Source organism: Hippoglossus stenolepis, chromosome 6 (genome assembly GCF_022539355.2).
Source record: "Hippoglossus stenolepis isolate QCI-W04-F060 chromosome 6, HSTE1.2, whole genome shotgun sequence".
Taxonomy (NCBI): domain Eukaryota; kingdom Metazoa; phylum Chordata; class Actinopteri; order Pleuronectiformes; family Pleuronectidae; genus Hippoglossus; species Hippoglossus stenolepis.
This window is the reverse complement of record NC_061488.1, coordinates 22498771-22510080: the sequence shown is the minus strand read 5'-3', so window position 1 is coordinate 22510080 and position 11310 is coordinate 22498771.

The window sequence follows — 11310 nt, the reverse complement described above, 5'->3', positions numbered from 1 at the left end:
AAGGTAGACTTATTCAGTGCTTTAAAGGATTGACAGGAAAAGAAGAGGAAGAGTGTATTACTGGAACTACGACAAGGTGATACTCTGTTTCTATGAAGTGACTTCAACCTACTTTCATTCATTGCATCATACGTTTGTCTTATATGCTTACTCCACATGTAAGTACCAAGCAGTGACAGCCGTAGCTATAAATGACTGATGAGTTTAAGTGCTTGTCTCATCCTGCTGCTACTGTACGCTCCACATCACTGATGCAAGACACCAGTTGATCTGGAAATAAGTGTTACAACGATGCTCATTGTTATCTGCTTAAACAAAATAGACATGTTAAGTGGCGTTGGATGAGATACTGTTTATTGCATGTGTCTGTTTCTATCTCTGGTGTCTGATTCTACACTAGATACACAGATAACTTGCTTTGAAGTCTGTGGGCAGCTTTACACGAGCAGAGATTTGGAAAATAATAAATGTGCTCCACATGTGAGATCTGTTTTCAGCTCCATATGTTTTCCGATTTCAAGCATATGACCCTTTTTTAAATGTACTATTTATGAATTAAACTGTAATCAGTACCCTGTCACTCTGCGTCTTCATCCTATGACTGAAGATTGCCTTAGGGCCAGTGCTTGACTGAAAATATAGCTGTTCAAGATGTAAAGTCTTCTTCTGCAGAGGGAAAATGTTCTGAGCATCAGGTTGTTCTCCATGTCTCCCCATTGGCATAGGTTCATAGAGATTCCAGTGAATGAAAAAGCCACGAATAACACACACCTACCCAAAATCACAAACCCTCTGCATGTAGGGTGAGTTTCATAACAACCTCATAATTTTTGCACAACATTAAATGTAGCCAGGACTTTTGTTTGTTGTGTACAACTTATGCATGTAGGATTATTTTCCAATAGTATATAAAATTCCTGTAGCCATATAAAGGTAGACAGATCAAGATGTTTAAGTAAGTTGCTGTGCAAGCAGTATTGAGGCATAGTGTTTTTTTTTACATCTGAAGATAGATCACTAATTTCTTCAAATGTATTGCATTTGGCTGCAAAGCTGTTTACCCCTGAAACTCCAAAAGTGTTTTGTGTGTTTATACAATAAGACCTTCGAACAGTTTATTCTCAATCATCTCCTGTTCAGGTCGTAGTTTTGTTCAGCCAAAGCTCTGGAGAGACAAGTTATCTAATCCGAATCACAGTTTCTATAAGCACAAATTTACCTCAGAACCTCCGAAAGTCTGTATATAAAATAAATTGTAAAATGATAGTGTTAATTTTGCTGTAGCTGCAGCTTCAGTGGTGCAGTATGATGACTGATGGCGAACAGACCATTATTTTTAACATTCCTCACCCACTATACTTGTGACTTCTACTTTGCCACCATCCCTTCCACATTATGCCTCCAACTTTTGCCACCACCCCTCCGTCAGACTCTCCTTACCCCTCGTTCCTTCCCATCTTTCTCTGCCTGCTTCCCTCATTACTTTACCCAAGGCTTTGCTTCTCTCACTCTCCCTTCTCGACTTTCTCATACCGACTCGCCACCATCTTTCTTTTTCTCACCTATTGCTGTTCCCACCTTTCTGCCTTCACTCTGCCCTATCCTCAGTCTCAGCCACTCCTCTCCACTGCAGCTTTTTACTTGAAGCCTCTGTCCACTTCACTTCCCACCCATGATACACTTTTATGGACCACTCTGATTTCTTTGCCACCAATTTTCCTCACCCGCCACCATTCCAACCTTCTCCTCATTAATCTCCTTCTCTGTCTTTTTATGACCTGGGTCATCCATCCCTACACTCGTCTTGTACGACAGTAAGGCAATGAGGCAAAATACGCCGCATATTTCCCTGTCTTCAAGTTTAATTCACACTTTAAAACATTTTCTATCAATATGCAGCAAACGTTCAGAGCCTTCAAACACATGCACCAATGTCTCCAAATAATCATTTGCTAGAGAGGTTAAAAAGCAAAGCAAACATGATTGTGAACTATGGGACCGAAAAAAAGACAATACAGCATAATGCATTACTTCTACACAAACAGGAACAGATTTTTAGAACAGTAGAAGTCTCATGTCTGACTCAACTGCTCAAAAACCTGGTTCACACTTTCCAGTCAATTTTCATTTTATGGGTGATTGGTCTTGTGCTTTTGGCCTATAAATTTAAGGCCGCACCTTTGTCTCCTTGGTCATAATATTAAAACACATAAGTAAGGTTGTGGAATGGTCATAGTTTGGTTAGCTTTAGGATTGTGGTCCTGGTTTAAATCTACCTCAAGGCAATACAACGTAGTTCATTTTACCTTTAAATAAGCTGCAAAATAATTTTGATCATACACAAACTTGTACATTACAGAATAGCGTCATACCATTTCCACTAGTGCTACCGGAACACCTGGAACTGAACTATGTAACTCTGGTGTACTGTCCAGTAACAAATGCAACATACTTTATGGTAAATGTATTAGATAGCACGTAGCTAACTGGCTAATGGAATTCTCAGTACGTACATTATAGCAGAGCCAGCGAAGAAATGGAAGAAGAGGAAAGGAGAAAGTGAGTGAGTAATATTAGCTCAGATCCTGAATTGGTTAATCATCTCACGACTATCTATGGATGAACAACTTTTGAAGCTGATTGGATGACTTGGAAGACACATGCATCTAGAATCCTGAATGCCTGCAGAGTATAGTAAAATATTTATGGATGTTTTAATGGGCCAGGGTCATTTGTCCCGATGCTACTGATGAACAGTTTGTTTATGTGTGAAAAATATTTTTGTTTCATTTTGTGACAAATATAGTATATATAGTGTATTTATAGGAGCCTGTTTACAACATGCGTGCAGGGTATGCATCGTCCTTCTGATGCTTTTCATTATTTTTGTTATGTTAGTTTTCATGTCGGATCTCATCAAATAAATCATTTAAAAAGTATGTATTTGTTCATCAGATGTTCTAAAGCAGTCCTTCAGAGTGTTAGATGTGCATTCATGTCATTTCCATACATTTCCTAATGGTGTGTGTTGTGTGCGCATGTAGGTGTTTGCAACTAAAAGGTGATGGACATTTGTACAAGATGTCTCTTTTTAACAGATTTTTATTTCAAATTACTTCAGTCGATTATAATTTGTTCCCTGTGAGTTATGCAACTTTTATAATATCTGAAAAAGGAAAGTGAATCACCTCTAATGATTTACTGACTTTTCAAAAACGTTTTCTTTTGTGTTGCCTCTGTGCTTAAATTAGTTTTCACTTTTTAAAAAAATGTCATCAGCAGTCAGAATGATTGCTTTTCTCCTGCGACAAACTTTGTTAAATACTCATGCAAACAAATGTCTCTTTTTCAAGGACACCTTAACCACACATCTCCTTTTGTAGATCATGAACACAACCAGCAGCACAGAAGCACTGGGAGTACTGAGGCACAGTGAGGGGGTGGATGGTTCAGATCAATACATTGACAGGCAGCAATCCTAATGTTGTGCCTCAATTCTGAGGACTCTATAAAGAAGTATTCATCTTTGCTCAAGGTTTAAAACATCCTTAAAGGTCGGCATTGAAACTTTTTCAACTTTTATAAAATAGAAAATTAACGTAGAAATGCTTGACTCAAGGAGAGAGCTCTAACTTTCTTGAGTTCTTGCCCAGTTATGAACTTGTTGTGTAAAAGCAGGAAGATGAGGAAGCAGATCGTTGCAATAATAATATTTATATTTCTGTAAAATAAATTCAGTGATATATAATTCATTCAGTTTCATCTCAAAAAGCTGTTAAGCATGAATCAGTCACATCCAGCTTGGTTTTAAAGAGCTTTGGATGAAAGCATCAAGAAAATACCTAAAGAGAGCGTAAAACCTAATGTACTGCAATTTAGTTTTCGGATCAGTTATAATTAGGCATGGGTACTTTAATCAGGCACCGGTTCCCACGGCCATGATCTCCCGACGAGTTTGTAGATGAGAGTATTTTGCTGTATTACGTATTGAAACTTGTATTTTGTGTTAAATTATTGTAATTGTGTAAGGTTTTACTAATAATGTGATGTTTATAATGTAAATTTGTCTGTCATTAGTAAATAAGTTAATTTTCCACTTCCAATTTGCCTTACCTATAAAAAAGCAACTCTTACTCCGGGTTCACACCTGACGCAGAAGTGCCGCACAGCGCCATTCTTGCACGCGCAGCCGCCTGGCTGTTCACACCGGACGCGCCTTTCTCCGCGCCGGTCAGCCCGCGATTTTGTTTTCTCCGCTTGTTGTTGTATGTAACCCATTCAATGTAGGGGTTCGGGGGTAAATGATGATCATAGCCCCTGTCTTCATACACTGTATCTGGACTGTATACAGCAGACGCCCCATCTCTCTTGTTGCCTTGCCAACTAATATCAATAAAATGGCTGAAAAACATCTCTGAATCACCTGTCTGTGTTATGGCGCTGGATGCTCCAGCTCAATATACTCCATTATGCTGAAAGAGATTGACAGCATATTTTAAGGACATTTTACTTAAGGATGGCTCTCAGTGCAAATCAGCAATGGTTTTTCTACTGTCAGACACAAACAATGTCAGATAGTGTTGTTGTATTTATTTTTTGAAAAAGGCCCATTTAGATTGCATCTTTTCTCATATAGAAAACACCAATATGTGAAGTTCACAAGGCCACCACAGTGCATGGCAACACTTTAGACCCTTTTAATTCACTTGCTTTATTGATCCTGCTAGTGTTTTATTTTTACAATAAGCAAACTAATATCTACAAGTATTTGCAATGTATGATGACAGCATTATTAGTGAGTGATTTGGAAATGACTGTGTTGCTTAATATGAAAAGGTATTAATGCTAATGCCCACAACTGACAACGGTTAGTTAAACTGCCAACCAATGATCAGCAGGCCGATTCTCCAAACTAAACAAAAGCTAAGTTGGCTAAGAAGGTGGGAGCTTTTGTCTCAGCGTGCAACGCTATGACTAATGCCTGGAAGCAGTGTGCATCAGTGCAGATGGCCCTTACTAAAATTAAGACAAATCTTATTAAAAAGTTTTTCTTGTTCTTTATTTTTGCCAGCATGAGTTTAGATTGTCTTTATTTTTGGTCAACCGTCTCTTCATGCCACCAGCCACAGAGAAAAACATTGTGCAATATGACCATATGCAATTCTGCCTTAGACTGCAGTGTTTTATTTGGTTTTCTGAAGTAGGTTGCTTTTGAAATGTATCATTTTATTCAGTGAGGTTAAAATATCTTGTATATTTTGTTGGCAGCAATAATTAATTAATTAACAATTAAAAACTGAAAATAAAGCAGTCTGGAGTCTTTCTACCTCCTCCTGATGTTGAATCCCGATATAAATCCCGATGTTTTTGAGGCAAACACACACTAGCATTAATGCCAGAGAATTAGCCTTTGCGAATATGCATAAAATCACTTCAATAGACAGAGAGAGAAAGAGGGAGGGAGACAAAGACATTATCTGTGTAGCTGGCACAGATTTCTTTGGATAAGACTGCATGTAGACTTTTGTTTGAAGGTTTAGACTGTGGCTGTTTGGGGAAGCAATCACACCAATTACTCTGGGTGCGTGTCTTTGTGTGTGTGTGTTATAATGAACCCATTTGTCTTTAAATCTTTTGCTCGTTTATAAAATATAGATGTTACAGATTCCCATTAGAATTGCAATGGTTATTTATTATTTTTGTGGGATGAATAATTCAATTTAAATTTTTGAAAATGCAGCACTCAAAAAGATGAGACGATAACAGCACTCGTTAATAGTCTCTCTCTCTCTCTCTCTCTCTCGGTGCTGATACAACATAAAAACACTTTGTGTTTCCACCCCTATCATTACCAGTGGCCGAGGCCCAGCTTTGTATCACCCAGTGAAACTGTACAAATTACAGAAAAAGTGGGCCACTCTCCTATGGAGTATAATTACATACATTTGAAACATTTTGCAAAGCATTACACTTGTTTGGCGCTGGATCTTAAGACTGGAACCAGGAGAAAACTGCCACTCTGTGAAAAGAACACATGCATACTAAGTAACATGTTGGTCTTTCTTAATAGTTTATCTATTTCCGTGAAGGTTACACTTAGGTCAGTAAAGCAGCTTATTAATAACCCATACTTACATTTGATTAGGCAACTTCTGTTGGACATAGTAATCATCACGGTCGTAAAAGAGGAACTCAGGTTATGTAGTATATGGAGCATGGACTGTATATAAGGATGGACAACATGATTGCTCCCCAATAGTGAAGCCAAAGTTTCTTGATCGCCTCCTAGTGGTTCACTTCAGTATAGCAGCTAGTACAGTTAATTTCAATAATTTTTTTCAAAAAGATGGTTGCTGTCATTTTTTGGTAGTTCTAAGGACACATCAGTATGTTAATTTGTTTAATTTTAGAGTAAGTTTGGTTTTAATTAATAATTTGGTGAAACATCAGGGGAAGCTGTAGCTCAGGAAGTAGAGCAGGTTATTCACTAACCAGATGGTTTGTCAGTCTTTCCCATTCTGCTATTATTACTATTATTTATCGTACAGCTTATTCCTATGAGTTATATCGGAAGATAGAAACAAACGACCAACAGCACATGGTCGTTTAATTTGGAAAAGTCAAGTTCATGGGTGAGCTGAGGAATCGTGGTTATTTCTGATATGTCTGTAATAACAGCAGGACGGAGAGGAGGACATTTTGGAAAGCAGAGATCACATCTCAAAAGTTGGATGAATTCATTTAAACAAGAATGTTGTGAAAATTATGGATATTGAAAAAAACAAGTAAGCTGCCACACTGCTCTATCCTCAGAAAGCAATAGTTGCTTAAACATCCCAAGTGAGAAACCAAAACAAGTGGATTCACTAAGAATTTTACATTAACATTTTAACAGTCAGATGTCAGTTTAAAGGATAAAATTCTGCTTTACCAAACTTTTATTTGAAACTCTAGAATTTATACTAGTGTGTGTGTGTGGGCGTTTGATTGCCAATGTATGTCATGATCTTTTTTGTCTCTTACCCACCTTGTTTTTTTTATCTTGTCTTATTAATGGAAAAAATAATCTGAATTTACACAAAAATCTAATTTAAAAAGTGAGATGAAAAGCTATTGCACACCTTAACTGAGGCAGTCGCAGGAACAGAGACGACATTCCTACTTTTAACGAGGAGTTCCAACAAAGACAGATCAGAAATTGTAACAAGGCGCCACTAACTTCTAAGTAACATTTTCTTTTTGTCATATTTCATCTGTCTATCTAGATCTTATTCACCTGTTAATTTGTTCTTTATACATACTGTATATATATGATCTCATTTTCATTCTCAGTCGTACTTTCCTTCCTCTCTTTGCGTCACTATATGACAGGTGGGTGTGGAATTGCAAATGGGATTTCTCCAAGAGGCCAGCTCAGACACCGGAGGTTGAATATTAAAAACACAACCTTTCTCCAAATCTCTGCAAATCTCAAGCTAACTTTTTTTTACTTTATTAACTTTGAAAACTTCCACTTTACTTTATTTAGTATTTACACCTCGACTCACCTAGGTCGAGTTATAGGAAGCTCGAAAGTTGCATTCCAGATGTAAGGTGTCATTATAGACACCCACTGGATAATAGGCTCTAATAAAGGAACATCATGATCAGTTGTCAGTTTGACAATTGAAAAGGAAATTATCTTTTGCCCTTTCATTATTCTATCTTCTTCAGGTTTCGCATTTGGAGCACTACTGTTAAAATATAATTTCCGGTGGCTAAAAGTAGTTGTTATGTTCTGAAACAGTAGTGGCAGTGTAATTTATCGGAAGCCAGTTTTTCAGGGCATCCCTCCATCCCTCGGCAGAAAGCAGGGGAACGATTGCATTATGTTGTTTGAGATGTAACAGCTGATGCTTCCACATGTTGTTTGAAAAGAGAAAGTAATGTATCGCCGATATCGTTTTTATGACATTCAGAAACCTCCATCTCGCTCCCACTGTCCCTTCACACTCCCGTCCTGGGCACATGCATGAATACCCTTGTTGCTGATTGGCTGAAGTGTTGTGCTTTGCTCGTAGTCCAGCTTTCTTTCTTTCCCAAATACAGAGCCAGGGGTGTATTTAGAAAAGGAATGATGTTTTAGCGCACACACAAAGTGTACAGTTAGCGGAACATGAGGAGAAATTTGGGGAATTTAACAAAAAATTATATTGAATTAATATGGCTTACCCGACATTAATAGGCATATGCTGCACCCCCCTGGCCTTGTGGGTTGTTCAGGAGGCGTGTGAAACTAATCATACTCCTTTGAAGATGTACACACGGACAGAACATGGACTTGTAGTTGTTCTTATAATACTTCTTTGTAGTCTGCGCAGAACCCTTGTAGCTTAGTGGCCAAGCGGACACAACAGACGTCCACACAGAGCCATTCATTTACTGATGGTCAAATTCACGTCAGATTTTCCATATGCTCACTGCAGCACAGGTGAAGAACATAAAACAGTCGTCCCATCCCTCCCTTTCTTCCCCTCTGCAGCTCCCACTCCGTGGAATGAATGATGGACACTGTAGCAAAGGTTAATAGACCAAGCCAATGGCTCCACTGTTTCTCATCATAAAAAAACATAAAGATCATCACCAAGATCATCTTGCCCTTGCTATTTGTCAAGGGCAAGCTGATCACATGAAAAACCACTTTCACAGAGGAATAGGAGATAAGGGAAACCAAACTCAGCGGGTCATTATTGGACACCTACATAACCCAAGAGGTAAACTTTGGACAGACAGGTAGGTGAGCTTGGCAGCTGATCGTGGATTATGATTACAACTAGATATAAAATACAACCTCCTCACATATTCTAGCATTACCGACAACACCTATCATTACAACTGAAGGGAGCATCGCTGCTCCCTTCATCTCGGTCTGACTTTTTCTTACGTACAAATTTTTTAAACATTGACACACCTCTCCATTTATCGTAGACGCTGTCTTTTCTCATTAATGTTGTAAATATTGTTATTTTGTTAACATGCTCTGCTACACCCGACATCCACTGGACTTCTGTCCATCCTGGGAGAGGCAATCCTCACATCTTTCACCTCACAGGTTTCTATGTTGGTTTCTTTAATAATATGGATTTTCTTTGTAGTTTTTCCTTGATCTTTTGAGGGTTAATGGCAGCGGATGTCACACCTTGTAAAGCCCTATGAGACATATGGTGATTTGTGAATATGGGGTATATAAATAAAATCTGATTGATTGATAGATAGATACATAGATTATTGGGTCAGTGGTTTAGGTCAGGGTTAGGGTAAATCTCCTGGAAATAATGCAAATCTATGTAAATCAACAAAAGGGACCTATGACGACCTGGGTGTGGGTGTGTGTGTGTGTGGGACAGAGACAGACAGCAAGACAGTGTGAAAATAACCCTGTAAGTTCCACTCCAGCGCCTCTCATCCTGTCAGCCCTCTGCAAGGCCGGGTCACCTCAGGGTCAGGCCCATTTCTGATTATCCCAGACAGTGGCATGGGTGAGCGCCTCGCCGAGACATCAAGCCTTATTGGAGGAGACCTGAGTTCAGGGGCGGGGTCAAAGGTGACGGAAGACCTCAGGAGGGAGATGTTAGCTTATGATTGGTTTATGAGTGGCAGCTTGACACAGCCAGGTAGGCAGAGACGAGGAGAGGAACATGGGGTCAAGGTATCACATTAATGATTTAGTTTCTTATTGAGTTAGGTTCAATTCATTTAGAATGAGCATATTAATAATAATAATACGTTTATTTATGTTGCATTCAAACGAGCACAAACATGCAGACAAATGATTCACAATGTGCATTTCCATTATAAACTGCTGAAGCCTATATATTATACAAATTATGTAGTATAAATACATTTATAACTAAGCTGGACTGTATTCTATACATCTATTCTTTATGACTAGTACAGAATCTATAGAAAACGTATTGAACACGGCTCATAATGCCACCAAGTGTTTCAAACCGCCTTGGACCTTGCAGGACCAATGCCTACGTAGAGTCAACTGCTTGGGACGTCATGACATTTATACATATTTGAAAATGCTGGAGCCCTTTCATCAAAGGTGGGAAGCCCCCGCCACCTGCAACCAATTGTGAGTGGTGCTTTTCAAATCTGTGCTGAAACAAAAACCCTAATCAACCATATTGTCAACCATTCAGAGACGTCCCCCAAGCTCTCCTGCACCTTGCCTGTCTCTCACACACACACACACGCACCGTTTGAATCGCTGATGACTTAGCCGTCTGTGACAGCAGTTTAAATGGCTCGGAACTACTGCATAGTTTAGTCCCTGTTGCCTCTGCAAATGTGCTGGCGGTCCATATTCTAGAGCAGCCGTGGTCATGGCCGTCAGGAAACTCTGCAGGCAAGACCTTCATACGACATCTGTCCAAATCACGTGCAAACTGATGAAAATGTTATGTTTAATTTGAATGAATTATTTAATTTAACCTGGTTCTCCCTCATCAGACAAGGATAGTGACTAATACCCTTGAGCAAGAGCCTCAAATTCCATATGAAGAGTATTGGAATTGAATGTGGGTAATGGAGTCACTAAAAAATGTCCCTACTCAACTTCCATTGGGTAAATAAAGGTCACACTCTCTCCCCTTTGCTCCTCAAGAGCTGCTCTCAATTCATTTCCCCTTTCTTAATCATTGGTGCTCTTCAGCCCTATTTTGATACGCTGCCTCAGAACTCCACCCTCACTCCTCCTCTTTAAAACATTCATCCTCGTGTTCTTCTCTCCGTCTCAGCTCCGACTTATCCCCTTTTCCGCTTGTCTATTTGTCTCCTCCTCCCACCCTCTCCCCTGCTCATCCTCCTTCCATCCTCAACTCTGTACGCCATCGCTCCCTTTCTACCCTCTCTCAACCGCTCACTAATCAGCGTCTCATCCTTTAAAGCTACTTGTTAGAGCTGGAAAAAAATCTGAGCTTCGGTGGAGGGTGAGCATGAGGCCAATCCTCTCTCTCTCTCTCTCTCTCTCTCTCTCTCTCTCTCTCTCTCTCTCTCTCTCGTCTCAGGTAAGAGTTCAAGTGCTGCAGAGGGTTGTTCAGATCAGATCAAATCCCCATCTAAATTCACCCCAGAGACTATTTGAAATGGTACGATTCGTATTAGAACTGCATGAGCACTGCACAAAGTGGGAAAAACCTGAGCACCACCTTCTCGGTCCATATCACAGGCTGACCAGAGAACGTAAGGTAAATTTATAGATGGATTATTGACCTGACCAATGACACCAATTTCAGTCTGAAGATGTAACCATCATATAGGTGA